This window comes from Prosopis cineraria, unplaced genomic scaffold, assembly GCF_029017545.1.
Source record: "Prosopis cineraria cultivar Desert tree isolate PC_DT_omini unplaced genomic scaffold, ASM2901754v1 PC6, whole genome shotgun sequence".
NCBI classification, from domain to species: Eukaryota; Viridiplantae; Streptophyta; class Magnoliopsida; order Fabales; family Fabaceae; genus Prosopis; species Prosopis cineraria.
Genome location: NW_026555337.1, coordinates 5,223,888 through 5,248,207, shown reverse-complemented (window position 1 = coordinate 5,248,207; position 24,320 = coordinate 5,223,888). Strand labels below are relative to the sequence as shown.

The 24,320-nt window shown below is 30.4% G+C and overlaps 1 pseudogene; it reads left to right on the top strand.

Moving 5' to 3' along the window:
* Nucleotides 1–6,819: 6,819 nt before the first annotated feature.
* On the top strand, nt 6,820–9,317 carry LOC129313231 (tricyclene synthase TPS4, chloroplastic-like; annotated as a pseudogene).
* Nucleotides 9,318–24,320: the final 15,003 nt, after the last annotated feature.

The window sequence follows — 24,320 nt, the reverse complement described above, 5'->3', positions numbered from 1 at the left end:
ATTTCTCCATCACCGTAATTTTTTGAAATGTCACCCATGATCTCATTCTCTTCTCATCTTTATTGCTAGACACTGTCTCTACCAATCTGGCATCTTCCCTTGTCTCCTGTTGTTGTAACTTATAACAATAAAGATAGAGATAAATATGTTACTTTTAGGGCTCGTTTGGCTGTGTTTCCATTTTTTGTTTTTAAAAATATAAAAAAATCTATTTAATTGTGTTAATTATAAAATATTTCAGAATTTAAAAAAAAAACAGCTGATAGTAGTCGCTTATGAGAATAATTGGTCAATGTAATTGTAAATTTCAATTATCAAATATATTATATTTTTAAAATAAGAAAAATAAAATATGAGAACAATTTTAAAAACAATTCAATTCAAAATATTTATTCAAACAGGCTTTTTATTTTAAAAAACAAAAGGCTGTTTTTGAAAATAGAAAACAAACGAGTCCTCCATCTTTTTTTCCTAAATCACTTGGCTTTCTTTCAGCAAGTGACCGTCAATCTCAGTTCCTCTATCTGACCTCTTTGCTCTCGTGATTCGTTTTTACATCAATAGCTTCTCTTCAGTCAGATTTACAACTTGGAAAGAATTAATGAGCTCATCCCCGTCAATTTGAACAAGCTCTCGTCTATTGTATTATAAAAATGTTGCTAGAGTGTCCATAGTAATTGAACATTGAGCTCATTTTTGGTTCGCCGAAGAGATGCGGGTAGTGGCTACTGTAACACAGACAAAAGGCAAGACAAAGACGGGCCATTGCTGGAGACCAACACGACAGGGACGCGAACGTACATATCTATCTCAAAGCCTTCATTTCAAGGGCTTGCATTCACTATACTTCCTGGATTCGGCCCTCTCCCTTATCACCCCTCCTATAAGGCTACAACATTCCCTTAATCTCGCCCATAATCATTCTCCATCTAAATAGCTTTTTTCGAGTGTTTAAATTTTAATTTCAATTCTTTTTAAATGTGGAAATTATTTTGAATTCTAGCCGTGGATTGTTGAAGCGACCATGGTATTAGTTGATTACAATTTCTAGGTTCGGAAAGTTTTTGGTTCTCTTTGGCCTGAATTAATGAATGATGATTGCTTATAGGGATGGGTCAGCCCACATTGGTGGTTCACGGGCCATGATGAAATCCTGCGTGGGTGCCGCAACATCACTGCACGACTTTCTGATAGTGATAAGGGATCTTAAAGAAATAATACAACAAATAAATTTTCACATGGGCCCATTCAATTATGTGGCCACCCGATTAAATTTGTACATTCAGAATTTATAAAATAATATAATAAAAATTCCACATGCCTCCGTACCTCGGTTTCTTTTTTTTTTTGGCCAACCGGTTTCTTTTTGTTAGACAAAATTACAAAACATGTAATTCGAGTCAACCCACCTGATTGAACCAGTAAATCGTTAAACTCGTGTTTTGATCAGTTTAATAAATTGCTTTATTTACAATCAGTTTGATCACAATTTAACTATAGTTTTGATCAATAACATTGGAATTAGTGTCTTGATTGATTTTAATAACTAGTATAGTTGTCAACACCTTGGTTTTAACTAATTTATATCTTGAAAAGTTTTGTTATTTCCATTTCTACCCTAAGTTAATGCTCATAATTAATAACTAGTGTAGTTGTCAACATCTTGGTTTTAACTAATTTATATCTTAAAAGTTTTGTTATTTCCATTTCTACTCTAAGTTAATGCTCATAATTATCTTAACTCTGCTTTAAGTTTGAGGTGGACCAAGTCTTTTATTTATTGATTGTGAAGTCAAGCATTAGAGCACAAATGGGGTTTTATATATGATACTCCATATCCATGTAATTTAAATCTCTCTAACCAGAGCCGATAATACAGGTTCAACTCGCTAACCTACAAAAAGGGTCAGTTAGGTTGGAGAAAATGTGTTCATTTAGATTCAAGCTGATTTTGGCCTGCATTGTATAATTTGAACTAACAGTGGGTTAACTTGTGAGTTAGAGGGTTAGCTTGCTTACTCACTCAGTGAAACTAAAGAAACCCTTGCTCACTTGCCTCTTTCTCATTTGCTCATTTAGCAACAAGTTACAGGTTATAGCTCATCTCTTTAGTTTGCACTCCAACTCTTATCCTTGACCACTGACCTGACCCTAGCTCTCTACTTTAGTCATCACAACTTAAGAGTTGTCATCTTTCTCCTCCTCTGTTCTCATCATGTCAGAAACCTAAAGTCACCCATCAATCTCTTGATCCCTTTGATCTCTCATCTCTTGACATCCCTTGGCTCATCCCTCTCAATCCCTCATCACCCTAGCTCTCTTAAAACTTAAGTTTGATTTTCGCTATTATTTTCATTTTGGAAATGATTACTCATGTTTTGGGAATTTTTGTTCTTAACTTAAGGTTCAATATTGTAATTTTACCCTTAAAGTAATCACACACACATATAAGGTTGCAAGTTGAGTGACACAGTGTGTTTTTTGACAAACCAACAATTTATAGCCCATGTAGTTAGCATCATAAATAAGATTTGTAAAAATTTTGAATTTTCATAGTAGACTGATTGATTGATTGGCTACTTGATTCTTCCCTGAAAATTCAAATCTATGCCATGAGAATACCTAATGTGTATAAAATTAGAAATCCTTTCATTATATGATGTTTATTGATTATCCCATCCTAATGCTCACATGGAATCAAATAACTCATCAAATCTGCTTGAGTTATTTCAAAATCATCCCTTCTCTAATGACAAATGGGTTATGCCAAGTGCTTTTTGGGATCAAGATCCTTAAGTATTTGGAATTTTTCTTTTGGTTTTTCTTTTTGCTATATTGAAACTATTTTTTTTTTGCATTTTTTTAAATTTTGATTTGCTTGCTTTAAATCTATACTTAACTGATATCCACTATTTGAAACTCATTTTAATGAATTTTTTCTGGTTGGTCAATTCAATTTTTTGTTCACTTTAGTTGAAATAATTAAATGTTGTAGGATGGCATCTGCTAGTACTACATGTAGTAAACTAATGTAAAAAAACTAAAACCCACTAAATTTGACTCTTTTGTGCAAGATAATTCAAATAAGAAAGGTAAAACAAAAGCTTGTACATCTAAAGTATCAAAGCTTTATGTTAAATTGGTCTACTGAATGGAATAGAGAAGGCTACATGTAATGGTTGTGGAAAATCATTTGCTATTGATTGTAGGGATTATGGCACTATAATCGTGTCACGTGAATGCATGTTTATCATTCCAGCATGTCGTGGCACTGGTATAATAGATTAAGGTTGGAATTTTAGAGCCAGACAAATTGATCACAATAAAGTTTCATGACATTGGTTCAAGAAATAATTTCTATGGCTATCATTCGTGATGATCTCCCCTATTCTTCAGGTGAGTTTGCACAAGTTAGGAGGTTACATAAATATTTGAATCCCAATTTTAGGTTTATTACAAGAAAAACTGTTGTGATTGGTGTTTGAAATTTCTATCTTTGTCTAAAAGAGGATTTGAAAAAGATTATAGCAAATAGTCCTTGTAGAGTATGCTTGACTTTTGACTATTGAACTATAATAGCTTCTGAAGGTTATCTTTGCTTAACTACACATTTTGTTGATGAGAAATGAAAACTTAATAGCAAAATTCTTTCATTTACAAAGATAGATCCTTTATACTCTGGGGATAAATTAGCTAAAAAAGTGTATGAGTGCTTGATATATTGGGGGATTGAGAAGAAAGTGTCTTCTGTTACTCTGAACGGTGCTTCAGCCAATAATAATGTGCAAGATATATTGAAAGATATGTTGAACTTACAAAATGGCTTAATATGTTCAAGTTAGTTTTTTCATGTGAGATTTTGTGCTTATATTTTGAATCTTATAGTCCAGGAAGGCCTGAAAGTAACAATTGATATGGTATATAAGATTCAGAAAAACATTAAATATGTAAAGGCATCAGAGGCAAGGATGATAAATTTTAAAAATATGTTCAAGATGGAGGGGATGACATTTCCATAGGCTTGAGATTAGATGTCTCAATTAGATAGAACTCAACACATGCAATGTTCGAAAATGCACTTATCGTCTAATTTAGCTTTATGTGACACCAATTTTAAATATTCTCTCAAAAAGTGAAGAGTGATCTAAAGTAGAGGAGATGTGCAAATTCTTGAAGCCATTTGCAGTAATAACAAAGTTGGTTATTATATCCAACTTCTAACATGTATTTCATGAAAATTTCAAATATTGTGTCGTTGTAATTAAAAGAAGATTTAGATAATATTGATCATGTGATTAGAGATATGATTTCTAGAAAGCTTGTCAAGTTTGATAAATATTTGAGTGATTAATGTGTCATTCTTTCTCTTAGGATTGTTCTTCAAGGATGAAGTTTGATATAGTAAATAAGTGTTCTTACTTAAAACTTGATCCCATACATTGTAATGAAAAATTGAATATAAAGATGTGGGATCTTCATAATCTTCAGCTACTAGTAATAGTGTTGGAGGAGAATGTTTATCAAGTTTTAATGTGCCCATGTCATCGTCGTCGTCATCATATCAAGCTACTTTTGATTTGGTGGGATCAGAGGAAGATAATAACAATATGGAAGCTTTTGCTGTTGGTTTTAAATATTGTTATATTTAAATGTCTTCTTTTAATATTATTTGAATTGACAACTTTAGATATGCTTAATGATTTAATTTTATTTAGAAGAAGCAACACTTAATTATAACTTGAAAAAATTAAATGTGTTGAAATATTTGAGGATTAACTTGACTTGGTTTCCTCATCTTTCAATGATGGCATATAATATTCTTAGCATCCTAATCTTTACAGTGACTAGTGGATATTCTTTTAACATTAAATTGAATTCTCATAAAATATTGAAATAGCTTTCTTCCAAATAATGTTGAAGCTTTTATTTGTATTTGAAATTGGATTATTGGTTTTCCATGGCTTGGTAATATAATAGTTATATTTTCTTATTTATCCTTTAGACTTCTGCATCTTAATTATATTTTCATGTTTAATTATGTTTTATTTTGTGTTTTGTGGCTGATGAAAATTTGGAAAAATCTACTCAAATTAATGTTATTGCAACTTCTAATAAAGCTTATAAAATTATGATTGATTAGGAAAAATTTTCAAGCTTTGGATTATAATTTAAACTTTTTTTACTATGTTTTCAATTTCAGAGTGAAACAAATACACGAGAATATGGGAGTCATTAGTCGGAAGTCAGAAACACAGCACGACCTCCCTAACTAACCTGTAACTTTTTGATGGGTTCGAATACAAAGGCCCGCCATATTATACACACATAATAAATCGGCAATAAGAAATATAAAAGTACAAAATCCAAACGTTGTTATTATGACTGTAAATAAGAAATATAAAAATCCAAAATACAAAGGTTGGCTGACGTGTCTCGGTGATTGTTTTGCTGTGCTTTTGGATTTGTTTGCTTCCTTTGCTTACTGGACTTTCAGTTTCTTTAATCTGCTCTTTAGGATTCTGTAATTCTGGTTTGTTTTGATTATGAAATGCATTTGCTGGCCAAACAAGTTATCATGACTGCAAGTATGCTAAGTTATTCTCCGGGAATTTTTGATACACCACGTCACCATTAACCAGTGTAAAGAGTGGTGATAATCATGTGATAGTGGTCTCCTTTTAAAATTATTATTTTTCTCAAGCGCGGACAATGTGAAATTGATAATTAGAAAGCTAGCAAGGATATATCTTATTTATTAAGACCAAAATTAAACAAAAGGATAAACCGCTATTTCCGACACGTCGCTGCAATTTTGGGGCCATGTGGGTAAAATGTGTGTGAAATAAACAATGATGTCATATCAACCGAAAGTATTTTATATAAACAGGGATTTGGATGGAAGTTTCTTGCGTCCGCACTCTGATCTTCAGGTGTATGAGCAATCGAAAGCATCACCTGTGCTGAGCACTTTAGGTGTGACTCAATTTGAATGTTCATTTCATTCTGAAATCATCTGTGTCATTTATTTAAATTAATTTTTAAGTATTTTTTTAATATTATATTTATTAATATGAAAATTATAAAAAATTTAATATTAAATCTGGATTATTCATTCAGATTACATCTAAATTGTTTAGAATATATTTAAATTCTGTACTAATCAGATTGGTGATGAACATATTTATTATATATTTTTTAATATTTTTTATTTTAATAAATACAAAATAAAAATAAAAAGATTTAAATTTGGATGGGTTAGGTCTAGTTAGAGGTAATGAGAGTACCATAATGTTCATTTCTTGATAGGCAAAAAAGAAAATTCAGCTTTAATATTAAATTTTCTTACAATTTTTACATTAATAAATACAATATTAAAATTATTTAAAAATTAATTTCAATAAACAGTTCATTTTAATGTGAATCACGCTTGATAAGGACGGGGTGCTCACCACAATACGGATGCAAGTTTCATCCGCTCAAGTTTTGGGACCATATTTAATGAACTAATATGTGCTTTCCGTTTAGGGATGGCACACCCCCTCTATGACATCATCTCTCCAGTTCAGCTCTACACGTACCCCTAGCACCAAATTAAAGAAAGACTAGAAACTGCATCATCATGTACAATACAGGGTACGTGCCTATAAAATGTGATACTAATTACTATTATTTGAGTTCAATGAAGAGTCATCCAATATACTACAGAATCGGGAGAGTGGGTATATAACAAGCCCTTCCTAGCTAGTTAAGGGACTCAAGCTAGCAATTAACAGTCGCAATTCAAAGTATAGCATTATTATTCACCAGCAAAAAAGAACTATGGCCCTAGCGAGTACGTTAATCTTGCCCAATTCCTGCTTCCTCTCACCAGGTTTTAGGAAACAGAGCAACCAACAAGGAGGCCCTCTTTCCTTTCGAAGGCTTCAATGTATGGCCAGCCAACAAACCCTTTCCCTCCCTCCCTCGTCTCTAAGGAACTCCACCAATTACCAACCTACCCTCTAGACTGATGACTTCTCAATAATGGTTTTGCGGTAATATATTTCAATATTCACTTTTTCCCTCTCCATTACACTACTCCTTCCTTGCTTCAGGAATTCACAACTGAGAACATTCTTCATGATCTTCGATTATATTATCACAAAGAATTCACAATACTCGTTGTTATAGGATGAAAAGCACCAGAACAGGGAAAGGAAGCTGCTCGACGACGTGAGGGGGATGATCATGAATGAAAATGCCCAGCGACTGGCCAAACTTGAGCTCATTGACGACATCCAACGCTTAGGCCTTGGTTATCACTTCGACAACGAGATAAAAGATGCTCTTGATAGTTTCATCTCTTTGGAAAAACGTAGTCAGACAAAACAGTGCATAAGCCTGCACAAAGCTGCTTTAACCTTCAGACTCCTCAGAGATCATGGCTATCATGTCTCCCCAGGTACCTGTCCATCTATTGTTGACGTTATTGTTTATCTATATGGCTCTCCTTGTGGGATTTTTATAATTACATCTCGTGTAAATCAAACAACGCAGATATATTTGAGAGTTTCAAGGACCAAAATGGTAATTTCAAGGCATGCCTCGGCAAAGATGGCAGAGGGATGTTGAGTCTGTACGAGGCAACATTTCTGGAATACGAAGGAGAAGACATTCTGGAGGAGGCCAGGGCCTTCGCTGCCATTCATCTCAGAGACATGAAGGAACATCTAAGCAATGATCATCTGTTGGGACAGGCGATCGGCCACACACTGGACCTTCAGTGCATCACAGAACATGAACGTAAGAAGCTAGATGGTACATAGAAGTGTACGAAAAAATAAAAGACGCCAATAAGATGCTTCTCGAAGCTGCCAGACTGGATTTTAACATAGTGCAGTCATCACTTCAAAGGGATCTCCAAGAAATGTCAAGGCTAGTCAATTCATCATATTCATATATGATGATTCATTTCCCCATATACATTTTATTAGTGCCAATCAAATTGTAAAAGGCTCAAAAGAGAAAATTGGCTTCTTGCTTGTGTTTATTACTATAGGTGGTGGAAGGCGATGGGACTGGCATCACAGTTGAGCTTTAGCAGGGACAGGCTAATGGAGTGCTTCTTTTGGGCCGTCGGGATGGCGTCCGAACCTCAATACTGTGAGCTTCGCAAAGATTTAACCAAAGTCACTTGTCTCATTACCACAATTGACGATATCTATGATGTCTATGGCACTTTGGATGAACTTGAGATTTTTACCGCCACTGTTGAAAGGTTTGTTTTTTTATTTCTCCTATACCTAATTAATTAAATTTTGTTACACATATGATTGTTGTTGAAAGGCATACACACACACATATATATCATCTAAGTGCGTACAATATTTGATGAATACATTTTCTGGTGTTTCAGGTGGGATATTCAATGCAATACACATTCTCCCAGAGTACATGAAGGTGTGTTTCCTTGCTCTATACAACACCATCAACGAGATGACTTATGAAGCTCTGAAAGAGCATAGACAAAATATCCAGCCCTACCTCACCAAAGCAGTGAGTACTCTCTGACAATGGTACGACAGTTCATTGATATGAACATATCACATGTTGAGTACTATTTCAGTTTGGCACTAAACGTGTATTTTCTTAATTATTAAAGTGGGTAGACATGTTGAAAGCATTCCTGATAGAAGCCAGATGGTCCCATGACAAACACCTACCCTCATTAGATGACTACTTTAGAAACGCGTGGCTGTCAGTTTCAGGAGTATTAATCCCCATGCATGCCTATTTCTTTCTCAATCACAATTTCTCAAAGGAGTCACTTCAATCCTTGGACACCCGCCATGACCTCTTGTGTTGCCCTTCCATTATCTTTCGACTGTGCAACGACTTGGGCACATCCAAGGTGACCTATCCTCTGTCAATCTGAATATTCCTATGCAGTCAGACATTAATTTCATTCGAGCACAGATTATGAGTTCATTGTATTTTTTTAATTAGGGTCTTAACTAATGATGGTTTTGCAGGCGGAGTTAGAGAGAGGTGAGGCAGCAAGTTCGATACTATGTTACATGCATCAAAGTGGGGCCCCTGAGGAGAAGGTATACAAATACCTACGGAGTCTGGTGGATAAGGCTTGGAAGAAGATGAACAAAGAAAGAGGAATGGGGTCTGAATTATTTCATAAAGCTTTCGTGGAGACTACAATTAACCTGGCAAGAATTTCCCATATCACCTACCAATACGGAGATGGACATGGAGCCCTAGATGACACGTCTAGTAATTAGGTTCGATCATTAATTATCGAACCCATTAAGCTTGGAGGCAGATAAATGCCTGGGAATAAATAGACACGCAATCATCTTTTTTGCATTTTTGGTTTTTGTTATTTTATAAGTGACCTATGATTACCTAATCATTTATATATTCAGGGGGGGGGGCACGGAATTCTGATGGGGCTGGTTTTTGTACACATGAAAAGTAGATTTGAGTAATAGATCGAACATTATGAGACACGGGACTTTTTTTATGTTTGATAGATTAATTGTAATATAAATTCCTTGAATGGTGACTTATATATATGTTCGTTGGAGATAACTCTCCTATCGTGAATTGAATCCCTCTCTGTCAAAGCTTAATTTGTCGATCCTAGATCCACTCTCCAGCAATATCTTCGTCATACAAACTACTCTTAATTATATGAGGGGACAACGATTGATTCGTAGCAAAACCAGAAAATTTAATTTGTTGGGACAATATGCGAAGCAATAAATGTGACTAAAATAAAATTAAAACTCAGACCATCATCTACAGCATGAACAATCGAGATTTCGCGATCGGGTTGTCCTTTCCAACCTTCGCTGTGTTCATATATATATCGTTCGTTTGTTCACTTCTTTGTCTGGTTTCTTCAAAATTAGTTTCATTGCTCATTACCATTGAACACCAATCTTGTATGTCCATATCAAAACTGAACAATTTAGATTTAATATAATTTCATTTTTATATTTTAATAAATTATTGTTTTAATAGATATAGAATTTAAAATAAATGTGATCTTATAAATGGTCATTTTGTCATAGAAATAATTTTATAAGTAAAATTTTTTGAATCCCATCCTTTAAAAAAACAGTTTTTTTGGATAAAAGAATCAACTTATATTTACATAAAAAAGAGAAAACAAAGTCAAAAGGACAAAGTAATAAGAGGAAAAATAAGGAAGGAGAAAAGAGGAGTATTGTGACATGTGTGATTATGATTGGTCTTCTCAAAAACACAGCAGTTAAAAAAACCTCAAGGGGAAATTGATATCTTGTACAATGTTTTGGATTCCCAGATTAAGTCCTTTGTTGAAGCAAATTTTAAAAGTACAATGTTGATCTCCTAGTCTCCTAAGTGATTGGTTGAAGTTTTTGATCCAGATTAATAAGCTTCTAAGACATGATTCCATAAATTGATCTTATGGTATGGAAACACATTTTTCAAATATCAGGCTCTAAATTTCTTTTCATTGAAGAGGATATTACATTGATAGTAAGATGTCCTTTTTCTTCTGAATTTCCAGATCTTTATTCCCTATATAAGCAATGAGGATTCAGTTCTTGGGTTGATTAAAGACTCGTTCAAATAAAAGAGTTTCATATAGATCATGGTAGGAGTCATGCTTCTATGTTTAGAATCCCAGTTGCATGCACTTTTGAGGAAATTACAACTTTCATTAAATTACCTGATAACTTGTCAAACAGAACACTTGGCTTCATTGTGAGTGAGCAAATTTTTTTGAACCAAATAAGATGAAACAAAGTGAAGATACTCTCTAAGGTGTCCAAGTCTTGCTTAATAAAAAAGGTCTTAGAGACCCTTAGAATCTAGTTTATCAAACTATATTCTAATATAGCTGATGAGTGGATAGATAAAACCCAAAATCAAACAGCTTTAGAAAAAGGACCGTCATAGAAGATGTGATTTAAAGTTTTAGGACAATCACATTCAAAGCTATAAAGAATATTTGTCTATAAATGATGATTATAAAGAATGTCACCAATAGGGATTGCCTTATGGATTAACTTCCAAATAAACAGAAGAGTTTTGGAAGGTAAATTTAGTTTCCAAAAAAAATTTCAATAATATTCATTAGCATGAGAACTAACCTTGATATCTTGAGTTAGCCAAGAGTATCCCTAATAAATAGAATAAGGACATTTACCCTACATTATCTTATTGAAGTTTTTAGAGAAAGAAATTGGAGTATCTAAAATTGCTTTGGCAGAGTTAACATCATACAAAGACTTAATTAAGGACATGCTCCATTTAGCTGATGTCCAAGGGTTTGGACTTGGGATGATTAAATCAAAAACTTTGGATGTTTGTGATGTTGTTGAACAATTGAGGTAGACATTTTTTACCACAAATCATGTGTGACAGAGATGGATTCTCGGTTAGCAACCTACCAATGAAGGGTGTTCTTGATAATTAAAAAAAAGAACAGTTTTTAATTGTTTGAGTTTCACTATCATGATGAGCGGCGCTATTTATTTAGTTTTTTTGTACGGAACGGTGGTCATGTTTTGAAGAAGGAACATGCATAAAAGCCAAATTTCTTACCCTGCGATACACCAATGGCCAACAATAATGTTTTATATTGATAAAATCTTGCGGGATCCAATTTTTGCTTCACATCACCTTTTCTCTCTGTAAGTCCGATTTTGATGCTGATCACATAATGGGTTATCTAGACTGTCAGATTTTAAGATTTTATTTTTAGTTTACATTTATTATAAAAATATTATAAAATTTTAATAAATCTATCTTAATATTAATTTAAATAATACATATTCAATCTAGGTGGTTTAATTTAATTTTAAAATTTTTTATAATTATTATAAATTAGTCAGTTTAATATTAATCTTTTTTATAATTTTTATAAATTAACTATCGAAGTGTATTTTGAACCATCTGAATTTAAAATTTTAAAGTTACAACTTTTTCTTAATTTTTAAAGTGTTAGTTTTAAGATTATCTTTATTTTTATTTTTTAATATTATATCTATTAAATAAAAAATTATAAAAATTCTAAAAAAATTTATTATTGAATTTAAAAAGTCCATAATACATTGGATAGTTAATTTATAAAAATTATAAAAAATTAATATTAAATTAGATTATCCACATTAAATATGTATTGTTTAGATTAATGATAAATTAAATTCATTAAAAATTTATAATTTTTTACAATAAATATAAAATATAAATATAAATATAAATTTTTAAAATCTAAAATGTCCAAAATTTTTAAAAATCTGAGTGATTCAAGTGCTTATCAAGTGATCAGCACTCAAACCAAACGCTCTCTTTGTAATACCATCACTTGACTAGTGATACAAACCAAACGCTCTCTTTGTAATACCATCACTTGACTAGTGATACAAATCATCATGCTAACCAATAGTTTTATTAATTTATTATTTTTTACCAATAGTTTTATTGGTTTATTATGGTCTCATACTTTTTTTTGAATGGGAGGCTACAGAAAGATCGTGCTAACCAACATGATGAGTCATATCAGTGTATAAAAAATTTCTACAATCAAGAGGCACTATATCAAAAATAAATACATTAAAATTATTACTAAAGGCTGTCAACCAATTAGTGCATTTGTTGGAGGGTCTCATGCTTATATTATTTTTTCATAAGGGTCAAATTTTAACAGATTGATATTTATTTATTAAATATTAAAATAATAATTTTATAATATTCATTTATTATTATAATAATAACTTTGTGGTTTAAAAAAAAAGTAATCCAACTTAACGGCATACATGAATAAATGCAACAAAAATAAGTACAATCAACAAAGGAAATGCTATACAATATTACAATATCACAACGGCAAGGTTGAATGTATAATAAGATGAGATTTATATACTTAATTTTATATTTTTAGTATATTTATATTCAATGAAATCATAATAAGTGAATCTTAATATATTAATAAAATTAATAACAAGAATTTATTATTAAATAAATAATTTATAAAAGATTCACGTATTTTGATTTAATTGAAAACAATCTAAATAAATATATAAGGTAAAGTATATTCCCTCCGTTCAAAAATATATGGTATTTTTTGAAGAGTTAGATATTTAAAAATGTAAGGCATTTTTAATTTTTTGAGAAGTAATTATTGTCTTTTTTTAAAAATATCTCTATTGATAAATAACTTTATACTTATTGTAAAATGTTTAATTAATAGGAATAAATATAAAAATACATAATTAATTTGAAAGTAAGTAACTACTTTATTAAAAAGTGAAATTCAATTAAAAATAACTTATATTTTTAAAAGCTTTCCCTGTACAAACCACATTTATTACCGATGAATGTGGAACAATCTTACAATTACAGAGGATCTACACACACACTCTCTTCTATTAATTAAGGATTTATGTAGGACTAGTAGTTTGAGAATGGTTGGAAGAGCAAAGCTTGTACGTAATCATCCACGCTATACACGATTTTGTTATCTCCATGCCCATAAATCCACCTGCGCGGTTCTTGCTACGTTAAGCGAAGCCTTCACGATTGACCAAGGTAGAGACTTCATTGCCATTGCTGCTATTTAGTTCCCACCACAGCTTCACTATACGCTCTCTTATGTATTTTCTCGCTTCGTCTTCCTCAAGAGGATGATTTTCTCTCTTGCAGCATCGGCAATTTCACTGGTAGTGTTATACAATGCCATATAGCATATCATCATATACTCAGGCAGAGCCCTTCCATCACGTACGTCCAGATCCCACCTGTAAACAAGCATATATGTTAACAATATGATCAAGTCTGAATCACAAGTTGATTTTTTTTAAGTGATAACCAAAAATTACTGGACGAGCAGATCAACCTTCTAATGGCTTCAGTGCCATAAGAGTCGAAGATATCATCCATAGCCAGTAACGTGCAGATGGTTTTGGTGAGTTCAATTCGGCAATTAGAATTGCATGCCTCTGGAAAATTTAAGGGTGATCATAACTGACATTAATTAATTTCTTTTAATTACCATCATGTCACCGCCTCTTTTTTTTTTTTTACAATGATTTTTTCTATAACCAATATTAAAAGGTGTTGTAAATAATTGTTTTCGTAGTACTGATTGTTGACTGGTAAGAGTTAAGTACTTTTACTAATCCAACATTAAGTAAATTTCACTACTCTATCTGTTTAAAATATAAAATATTTTTTGAAGAGTTTGATATTAAAAAATATAAGGTATTTTTATTTTTTAAATGTAATCATTGTATTTTTTTTAAAATGTCTCTATTAAATAATTACTTTATATTTATTTTAGATTAAAATATTTTATTATATAGGAGTAAATATTAAACGACAGTATTAATTTAAAAGTAAATAATTATTTTATTAAAAAATAAAATTTAATTAAAAATATTTTATATTTTTAAAGGAGAGTATATCCTATAATGGGGTGATTACTGATGATTTATCCTTTGGAGTTCAGCATTAAATGAGGGGGAAAGGCAGGCCGGGCATGATACGTGCTATGTTCGCGGCCAAAAATAAAAATACGCTTTAAAAAAAAAAAAAAAAAGAATAGGGAATACCCTATAACTATGTTTTTGTTGATCATAGGGACAGGGGCAGATCCTGATTCCTGAACCCAATCAAGAAGGGCCAAAATGTAAAATTGTATTATATAGGGGTCAAAATTAATTTTAACATATAAATAAATTTAACAAACATTTTGAATCATGGGGGGCTATCCTTATCTGGTTGATCGCCCATTTTAAAAATGTTAAATTTATGGCTATCCTTTTGTTCTTTTTGAAAAAAATTAAATGTATAAATTGATAAAAATAATACTTCAAACATATAGATATAAAAATTTAATATAATAAAACATAAATTAGTCAATATAATTTATATTTATTTTTTAAATCCATTAATTTAAAATAAATATTTTAAATTATTTTTTTAAATATGTTTATATTTAATTATTCAAAGTTTTTTGAACGGGGGAGAATAGACATTTTGATTATCAAAACAAGTTAATAATTGTAGATTTTTTAAGGGAAGAGGATGACACGATACGATCCACTATGTATTTGAGGTGGAAAAGAAACATCTGCTTTTTTTTTTTAAAAAAAAAACAGAATACTGAACACACTTTTTTTTTATCACCCTCTTTTTGGCCTAATTGATCACCCATTTTAAAAAAACGGTAAATCTACGTCTATCCTATGTTCTTTTTAAAACAATTAAAATTCACAAACTAACTAAACTTATATTCCCAACATAAACGGAAAAAAATGAATTAGGTAGTGGATGATGGGAGAAATTCCTCTTATCCTCCAAACCATAATAATAGATATTTTTTAGAAATCTTACTTGATTTAAAATATAAGATATTGCATAATTTTTATATTTGTTTTTGAAAATATAGGACATTGAATAATTTAAAATTTGACATTTTTTTAATATTTTATGATAAAATTATTGACAACCTGTATTGGATTAAATCAAATCATTATTATTATATGTTACATGATATATTCATTGAATGGACATACTTAAGACACCCATTGAATCCAAATCCTCTTTAATGTTATCAATCATTAATTATTTGTGAAGTAAGATGTGCCAAGTAATTTTGACATGCTCCTAGGAGCATTTTAGATCAACAAAAGTGTTAATTGTTTTTATAATTTAGAAAAGCGTGTTATATATTAAAACTTTAGATTGTACAAAACTTGCCTTATATATATTCAAAGCTCTCTCCAAAAAAAAAAAAAAACTAGTTCATTGAAATGTGCAGTGTATCCGCTTATATAATCAGGACCCTCTCTAAGTTCTTCTGATGCGAGATGTAACAACTCCCCCCACTAATTTATAATGCCTCCATCATGGGTGGTCCACCAGAGGAGTCCACCATTTGGGCAAGCTTGATTTTGGTCTTAATATCACTTTGTCATGGAGCAATTCTCTACATTCAAAAACTAATTCATTAGAGTGTACAATGCATTCACTCATACAGTCAGAATCATTCTCAAATCTTTTCAACGTGAGACATAATAGAAAGGAGTATTTGTCTTAATACTAATGCCAAGACTCTAAACTGGTAGAAAGATGACCTGGTAACTCCATGAATCCAAATTTTGCGGACTGTACGTGTGCAGTGGCAGGAGATTTTGTTTGATGGATGAAGCCTGCTCTGTATCAATAATACTTCTTAAGCCATACTAACTGCCCAGCTGGGAAAAACAAAACTTCGATTACATCATTGCCCCTCTGGCCTTGGTTTAATTAGTTGTGGAAATGCGCATTAATAGTGTGCGCCGAAGGAGAGAGAAATTGATGGATAGGGATTTGCATGTGAATAGTATTAAAAGTAAAATATACTACTTATCTCCATTCTGTTTTATTAAAATTATATAGACTTCTTTTCTGTTTTAAAAATCTATATTTTAATCCAAATTTTGATACTATCAAAAATATTTTATTAAATATTTTAAAATACTTAATTTTTTATTTATAATTATGTTAAAATTTTAAAATTGTTAATTTTTTCTTATAATCTAATTGCCTATTCTCTCTCCCAATTTTAAAAATTTTAAATAATTAAGCATGTGGATGTTTAAATAAATAATTTAATTTTTTGTTAAAATTAATGAAATTAAAAAATAAACATTTTATATTAAGTAATTTATTATATTAAATTTTTATTTTATTTTGGCCCAAAAATTCATATTCCATTAAAATATTTTAGCGTGTTTGAAATATTGTTTTAAATTTCAACCAATTAATGTATTTATAATTTTACAAAATAATAAATGAACATGTTTACTAAATAAAAAAAATTAAAATATTAATTAAAAAGTAAAAAAATATAAGCATTAATGTTTTTAAGTAATTTAAATAATTTTTAGATAATATTTATATTTAAAGAGAGAGTATTTTGGTCCAACATATATAATTTAATGGATAATTAACATTTGAATGGATGAAAATAAAATTTTAAAAATAAAGAAATGTTTGTACTTTGCAGCTATTCATACTTGAAAAGGTCGTATAAATTTTAAAAATAAAAGAACATATATCTCTAATTAAAATAAAATAAAGGAGAGGTTAGAGTATTTTACTATAGCATTATTAGCGTGAGGAACGTGCATTGACAGACGGCTGGCTACTGGCTTTTGTATAGCTAAATCAATCCAATTCCAAATCAAAGGTACCAACAACATGACCAACAAATCAAAGCTACCACTACAATAGAATAAGTTAAATATGACGCTTTATATTTGATAATTGTAAATATAAAATAATAAATAAAAAAGGTACTAAATATTTAACGGTTGTTTCAAGACAAACGTCAAGTATTTAGTATATATTTGACGGTTATATTGCCATAATCATCAAATATATCTACATCCCAGATTTAATTTTTTTTATAAAATATTTGATGCTTATTTGCTAATAACCGTCAAGTATATTTTGGAGTATGTCTTGGCATAATCATCAAATATATTTTGCGTCAAATATATGGTTCAAAAGAAAAAATAAAAAAAATAATTACTTGACGCTTATTTATTAATAACCATCAAGTATGTCTGTATTTTATTTGACAGTTATTTAATAACAAGCGTCAAGTAATGAATACTTGATAGTTATTATGAAATAATCATCAAGTATTTTCTTTTTGACGGTTATTTGTAAAAAAGGGTTAAATATATAGTTTAAAAGGAAAAATAAAAAAAATTAATTACTTAATGCTTGTTTATTAATAACCGTCAAGTATGTCTACATCTTATTTGACAGTTATTTAATAACAAGCGTCAAGTAAGGAATACTTAATGGTTGTTATGAAATAATGGTCAAGTATTGCCTTTTAAATTTACGCTCCAGAACCTTTCACTTTTACATTTCTGCAACTCGAACGTTTTTAAAAACATGCCTAGAGTGCTCAAAAATCATTTTTCGTCATTGAAACTGCCTAAAAACATAGATTTAGACTCGATTCTTCTTGGGTTTTGCTCGTGGGTTCCATTTTTTGGGGTTCCTGAGTTGTTCGTTCATCCAAGTCTTCATTTCGGCCATTTTGGGTTCGTTCTCCATCTTTCATATGTAAGTTTAATTTCTCCTTCATCTGTCTAATTCATTTTTGGGTTTAGTATTTAGGGTAAATCTGACTTCAAATTTTCCTACTTGCTTTTCATCAATACAAAACATGAGTTGTCTTCTTTCCTCCTTCCCCTGCTCTTCTTCTTCATCCCCGTGCTCTGCCTCTCTTAAGTAAGTTGGTCTATCCTTCTTCCTTGTGATATTGTTGTCAGTTGATTGTAATTAGGGAGTTGATTAAAATTAGCAATTGAAATATGAATTTTTTATTCATTAGAACTATGATTTGCGATTGAATGTATATAGGCTTTGGTTTTCAGTTCTTTGTTAGTTATGAAATTAAATTTAAGATTATATGAAAATTAATTTACTGTTGGGCATTATATAAATTTGTTGAAAATTTGCTTTTGCCTATAATATAATGAAATTACAAAAGAAGCTCTTGAAGATCAAGTGAGGCAGCTTTCAAATCAATTTAAGGATAGGGGAGCAAGCAATGATACTTTATCTCTTGCTCCTTACTGCCAAAGGTAAGCTACTTTCTAGCTACTTTTGGTACAAGTAAATATTTTTTATATTCATGTTGCTCACCACAAGTGCACGGATCGTAGCAAGTAATATAATGAAAGTAAAGTATCGTTCCCTTGAGGATTTATTCAAAAACAATGATCAAGCAAAAGACTAAGTAAATTCGATCAAGTTGAGCTACGCAAAGTTAGGTGAAAATGATTTTGTAAATGAAACTAACACTAGAAAATTAAGAAAGTGAGTGATTCACAAACTTCCAACACAAATTGAGACCTAGAATTATTTGTCCCCCTTGCATTTCATAACACCAAAATTACCTTTTTTCATAAATGCTTTTAATGAAAATAAGTGCTAACCTAGAGTTTTAAAAATACTTGGACAAGCTCTCTCGAGTTATGAACAAGTGTTTAGTTAAATTAATTGCCCAATCTCTTGTTACAATTAATAAAACTCAATTTTAAACACCAACCCTAATGTGGCTATACAAGGCTAGTAAGTATATCTCTATCTTACTAGCAAAACCATCCATTCAACATGCAAATATCAAGTTCTGGCACAATATTATTCAAGTTCTACATTCAACCTAGCTCTTTCAAGCATCAATTAAGTGAACCCAACATCTAAATGGTGGCCAATCATGTAGAAGCATTAAGGAAAGAGTAAAATAAACACATATATATCATCAATCATAAAAAGAGACGAGAAATATAGTGTTAATCCATACAAGGGTTCCAAATAATCCTAGAACAAAGGGTTTAGCTACTCATAATCATCCATAAGCTACAAATATACAAAATAAGTGGACCCATTTCAGATTACAAGAGAGAAAAGGGAAGAGGAATAGAAAAACCGAAGAAAATGAACTCCAAATGTTTTCAAAGCTTCAATCACTTGATCCTAACTCTTCTAATGCCCAAACCCTAGCACAATCAAGCTCCAAAAGTGTCTAAAAGTTTGAATAATACATTCTGGGTCGAGCTCTCAACTTATATGTATCCTAGCCAACTAATTTTTGATAAATAAAACACAGTGTTTTTCTGACAGCGGCAAAAGTCGCGAACGAAAGTCACAACTTTGGGACGACTTTGGCAGTTTTGCACTGTTTTTACAGCTAACGAAAATCATTCATTTTGCTCTTGATTTCTTCATCCAAAAGCCTTCCAAAAACATCCACGAAGCTTCAGAAATACTGCTAATCAAAACTTCAATCAAAATAACATGAAATTAGGCTAAAAATATCAAATTAAAGCCAAGAACACAAGCCGAAAATAAAATGCACATTTTCCTAATTTGGATAATAAAAACATATACAATTGAACCAAAATGGATTATAATTTAAGAAAAATGTGATGAAATAACATGAAGTTCTAGATGATAACAATTTACTTGTTTGATAACACTTGTTATTTCTTATTAGAGGGTACTGGATACTTATTGTGGTTAACCCTGTTGCTTCAAAAATTTGCTATCTCAATCCTCTTAATGAAGAACCAAGCAACAGGCCAGATATGGTAGAACTTTTTAATAAGTAAGTTGAATTTTTATCAATTGTTATTTTAATATATATATATATTGAATTTTTGACATTTTTTATTTATTTCCTTCTTAAAGCTGTGGTCTTGTATTGTACTGCAACCAACAAGACCTTGTCCCTTAGCTTAAGGGCATTGGAATCTTGTGAGACATGGGTCACAGTTAAGGTAAACTTAATAGACTGAGTTTTTAATTAACAAATTGTGGCCTTTTAACTATTATTTTATTGATATGTGATTTTTTTTCATAATGTCCACTCCAGCCAAATCAAAGCAATGACTGTGGTTATTGCTTGATGAGATTCTTGAAGAATGTTATTACCCATGCCCCTACCACATTACCTAACAAGGTATATATTAAATTTAATGATATTTAAATTATAAATTTTAATAACTTTTGTTATATAGTTATTAACTTGAATTTATTGTAACTCTTTACATACAGTACTTCAAGAATACCTACTGTGTTCGATATGCAGTTGCACATATAGAGGAAACCTTTGAAAAGGTAGCTCAGGCCGTGTTTAACATGTGGATAGCAGTAATGGTTAGGCCCAATTAGTTTTGGCATACACATTTATTTTTTTGGTCAATTTTATGTCTGAGGCCAATTAATTTTAAAATTTTAACTTGTAAAGTAGGTAAAGTTATAGATTTTTTTTATCGCATCAGGTTTAGAGTATAGGTAGGTATAAGATAAATTAAAGATATTTGGATTGTAATTTAAATATAAATAATGATTTAATTATTTTTTATTATTGGCTGGTTAGTATATATATTTGATTGCTTTGTATTTACAAGGGGCTGCTTTTTACTTTTTAAAAAATATATCATAAATACTTGACGGTTATTTAAAAAAAAAACGTCAAGTATAAGTTTACTTGACGGTTATTTCAAAATAACCGTCAAGTATGAAATAATCATCAAGTATTTGGCACACAAAATTTGCGAAACACATATTTGATGGTTGTTACAAAATAATCGTCAAATATTATTAAATACTTGAGGTTATTTGTCAAGTATATTGCTACAGTATACGGTAATGTTTAAGTGATTGTTTGACGATTATTTTGAAATAACCGTCAAGTAATCTCTAAAATATTTAACGGTTAAAGACTATCAAATAAATATATGGAGTCTCATTACTTAATAGTTAAAAATTATTAAATAATTTATAAAATAATTATTAAGTAAGGGGATATTTTATGTTAGTGTGCCAACCATCAATTTAACTTCACTGAGCTGCCGATCGAGGCAAGCCATCAGCTTTTGGCTGTGTTTCCTGCGTTATAGTTACACGTTTTGAACGACGGACAGGAAGCCACAAGATAAGATACTTGTGAACGATGGTGGGAGTGGGACCACGCTGACTACAAAACAAATACGGGACTACAGGCACCCACTCATCTCATTTTCCATTCTCTTTCGCCTGTCCTCCAGTTACTATTCTCTAAATATCTTAATATTGCTAATTCACTAAAAACATGATAACTCTAAAGTTAATTTCTTGTGAGGACTTTGATCCCCGTCAACAATATTGCTAATTATATTATATTTTTAAACAGACGAGGTATATTTAAATTTTATACACTTCTCTCAACACAAACTTAAATACTAATTTGTGTTGTTATGACTGGCTTATATTTTTGGCCATTAAATATGCTTTTGATCAAATCAAAGATCAAAGTCATCTAGAAGAATATAGGATACCGTAATTAAATCTCTTTTTAAATTTATGCACATGCAATTATTCTTTTGCATGTTTTGTCACCATCAACATGTGACCAAATTGTGCAATTCAATTATCCCTAATTAATTAGTTTTGGGTTCCAAAAATACAAAAAACCTAGCCTGAAGAGTTTGTTAATTTTTTTTATCTATTTTTTTCTTTCAAAAACTATTTTATAAATCAATTTTGAATAATTATTTTTTGAAATAAAAGAAAAGGAAAATATATTAATTTAAAAAAATTTAGTATTAAAAAATTGGTTTATAATGATGTTGCTGGCAATTAATGGTGGTAATTTATGATAATGATTAGTTGAGGTGACTATAGTTTTTAATAATTAAATGTAATGTATTTTAAAAAATAAAAAAATAAAAAAAACAGTTTTAAGATGTTTCTATTTTTTAATTTTTAAAAACAATTAAATTTAAAACACTTGTTTAAACGAATTTTTTTATTTTTTTTAAAAAACAAAAACCAAACAAGCTAAAGCCCTAAGGCCTTTTAGATTTTCCCCTCTAAATAAGGTTGACTTTTTCACAAGAGAGTCTATTCTAAAAAAAATTATCCCTTTCGATCCTTTAGTAGTTTTTAAAAAAAATTTGCACATCGGTAAAGTTTATATTTTCATAAAAATATATATTATTATTATTTTTACCTCTACTTTTAATTACAAAGTACTTCGTAATGAGTGAGAGAAATATTTATAAAAAGATTTAGGTTAATAAATACAAGAGATAAAATTAAATTTTTTTACATAAACTGGATTGTTTATATTTTGAATTAAGATTAATTAAGGAGAAATACTTATATTTTGAATCATAAGAAATAACTTATTAGGTGGGATGGTCTCTTAGACTTATAAATCACATTTATCAAGTAAGGCTATTTAATGTAAGACCCATAACATTTTGTTAATTTAATTAAAATATTAGCAACCAATATTCCAATATATCTATGTGGTAACATTTATTAGCAGCCCCGATTAATTCATTGCAAAAGTCATTAACAATGCAATCATTTTTAAAACTTTATGTAATATATAAAAAATGTAAGAAAAATATATATATTTTTATTCCCAGAACTTTTTTTTAAATTATTAATTTTATTCCCAAATTTTAACTAAGAACAAACCTTATAGTTTATTGATTGAAAGAAATAAAAGAATTAAATTATTCTAAACAGAGAAACTATAAATTGAGTTGCCCCAGCTCAAAAACTCTAGGGATTGAATTGTTTTTAGCTAATCAACTATGCATGTTAAGATATTTAGTTAAAAGTTAGGATTAAATCATTAAATGTTACCAACAATGGCCACTTAGTCTTTTACCGAATTAAGTGGAGGCTCCAACAATGGCCGTGAAGCTGAACGAGCTTTCAATTCCGATCCACGTGGAATGCTTCTCTCTTATTATTATTATTATTATTATTTTACCAAAGACTAGCTTCATCCTCTACTTGAAATAGAATTTTGGCAAATCCGGTGTCAAAAGGCACGTAGGTTTATAAATTTGGGAACGCTTGTGTGAATTTGGAAATTGGAATATTGATATAATATTTGAGCCCATTGCATGGAATTGGTTATACACATGAAGGCTGGAACCAGATCTTTGGCAAAGGAGCACTATACCATCTCGCTATATCCCTAAATCCCAACGTGTTCCCAATACGCTATCACCTCTTATCTTTGTTTAGACTTTAAAATATGGCTCTAGATTTCCGAAATGCTAAAAATTCAAAAAAAATAAAATAAAATAAAAATCCAAGCAATGTTTTGAGGAAAATTAAGTACCAGTCTGATGGGGTAAAACATCAGCATGATCATTAGTTGCAGTTCTATGGGTATTTTAAAAAATGTTTTTAGTATTTTTATTTAACACAAATTCATATCACAAGATTAGAAGTTTAGATTTCAAGATAAACTGATACAATTTCTCGGCCAGATGAATCAAATTCCTCGATGATTCCGTTTTTCATTTGCCGTCGCAGGACTATGTAAAGGGCGGCGAAGGTGGACCCACTTGACAATGCTCTGCCCGCGCTGATAATTTTTCTTCGCGTCGCAGGTGGATATTGTGAAATGAATGGACCAGTGCCCCTGGAGGATGGATCTTACAATTTCTGCTGGCAAAAAAAATAAAATAAAATAAAATAAAATAAACGGATGGACATTACAACAAGAGCATAAAATTAAAGTAACAAAGATAAGAATATTAAGATGAATGTAGAAATATACATAGAAAGACAAAATTTAAAATGAGTAAATGCAAAAAAAAGTGAGTATTGCACCTATTGAAGAAAAAATAATAAAAAATCATCTGAGATGATTTGGATATATACAAAGAAGACTATAAGAGGCACTTATGAAAAGAATAGAACAAATGATTTTGAACTCTGTTAAGAAGGGTAGAAAAAGATTAAAGAAA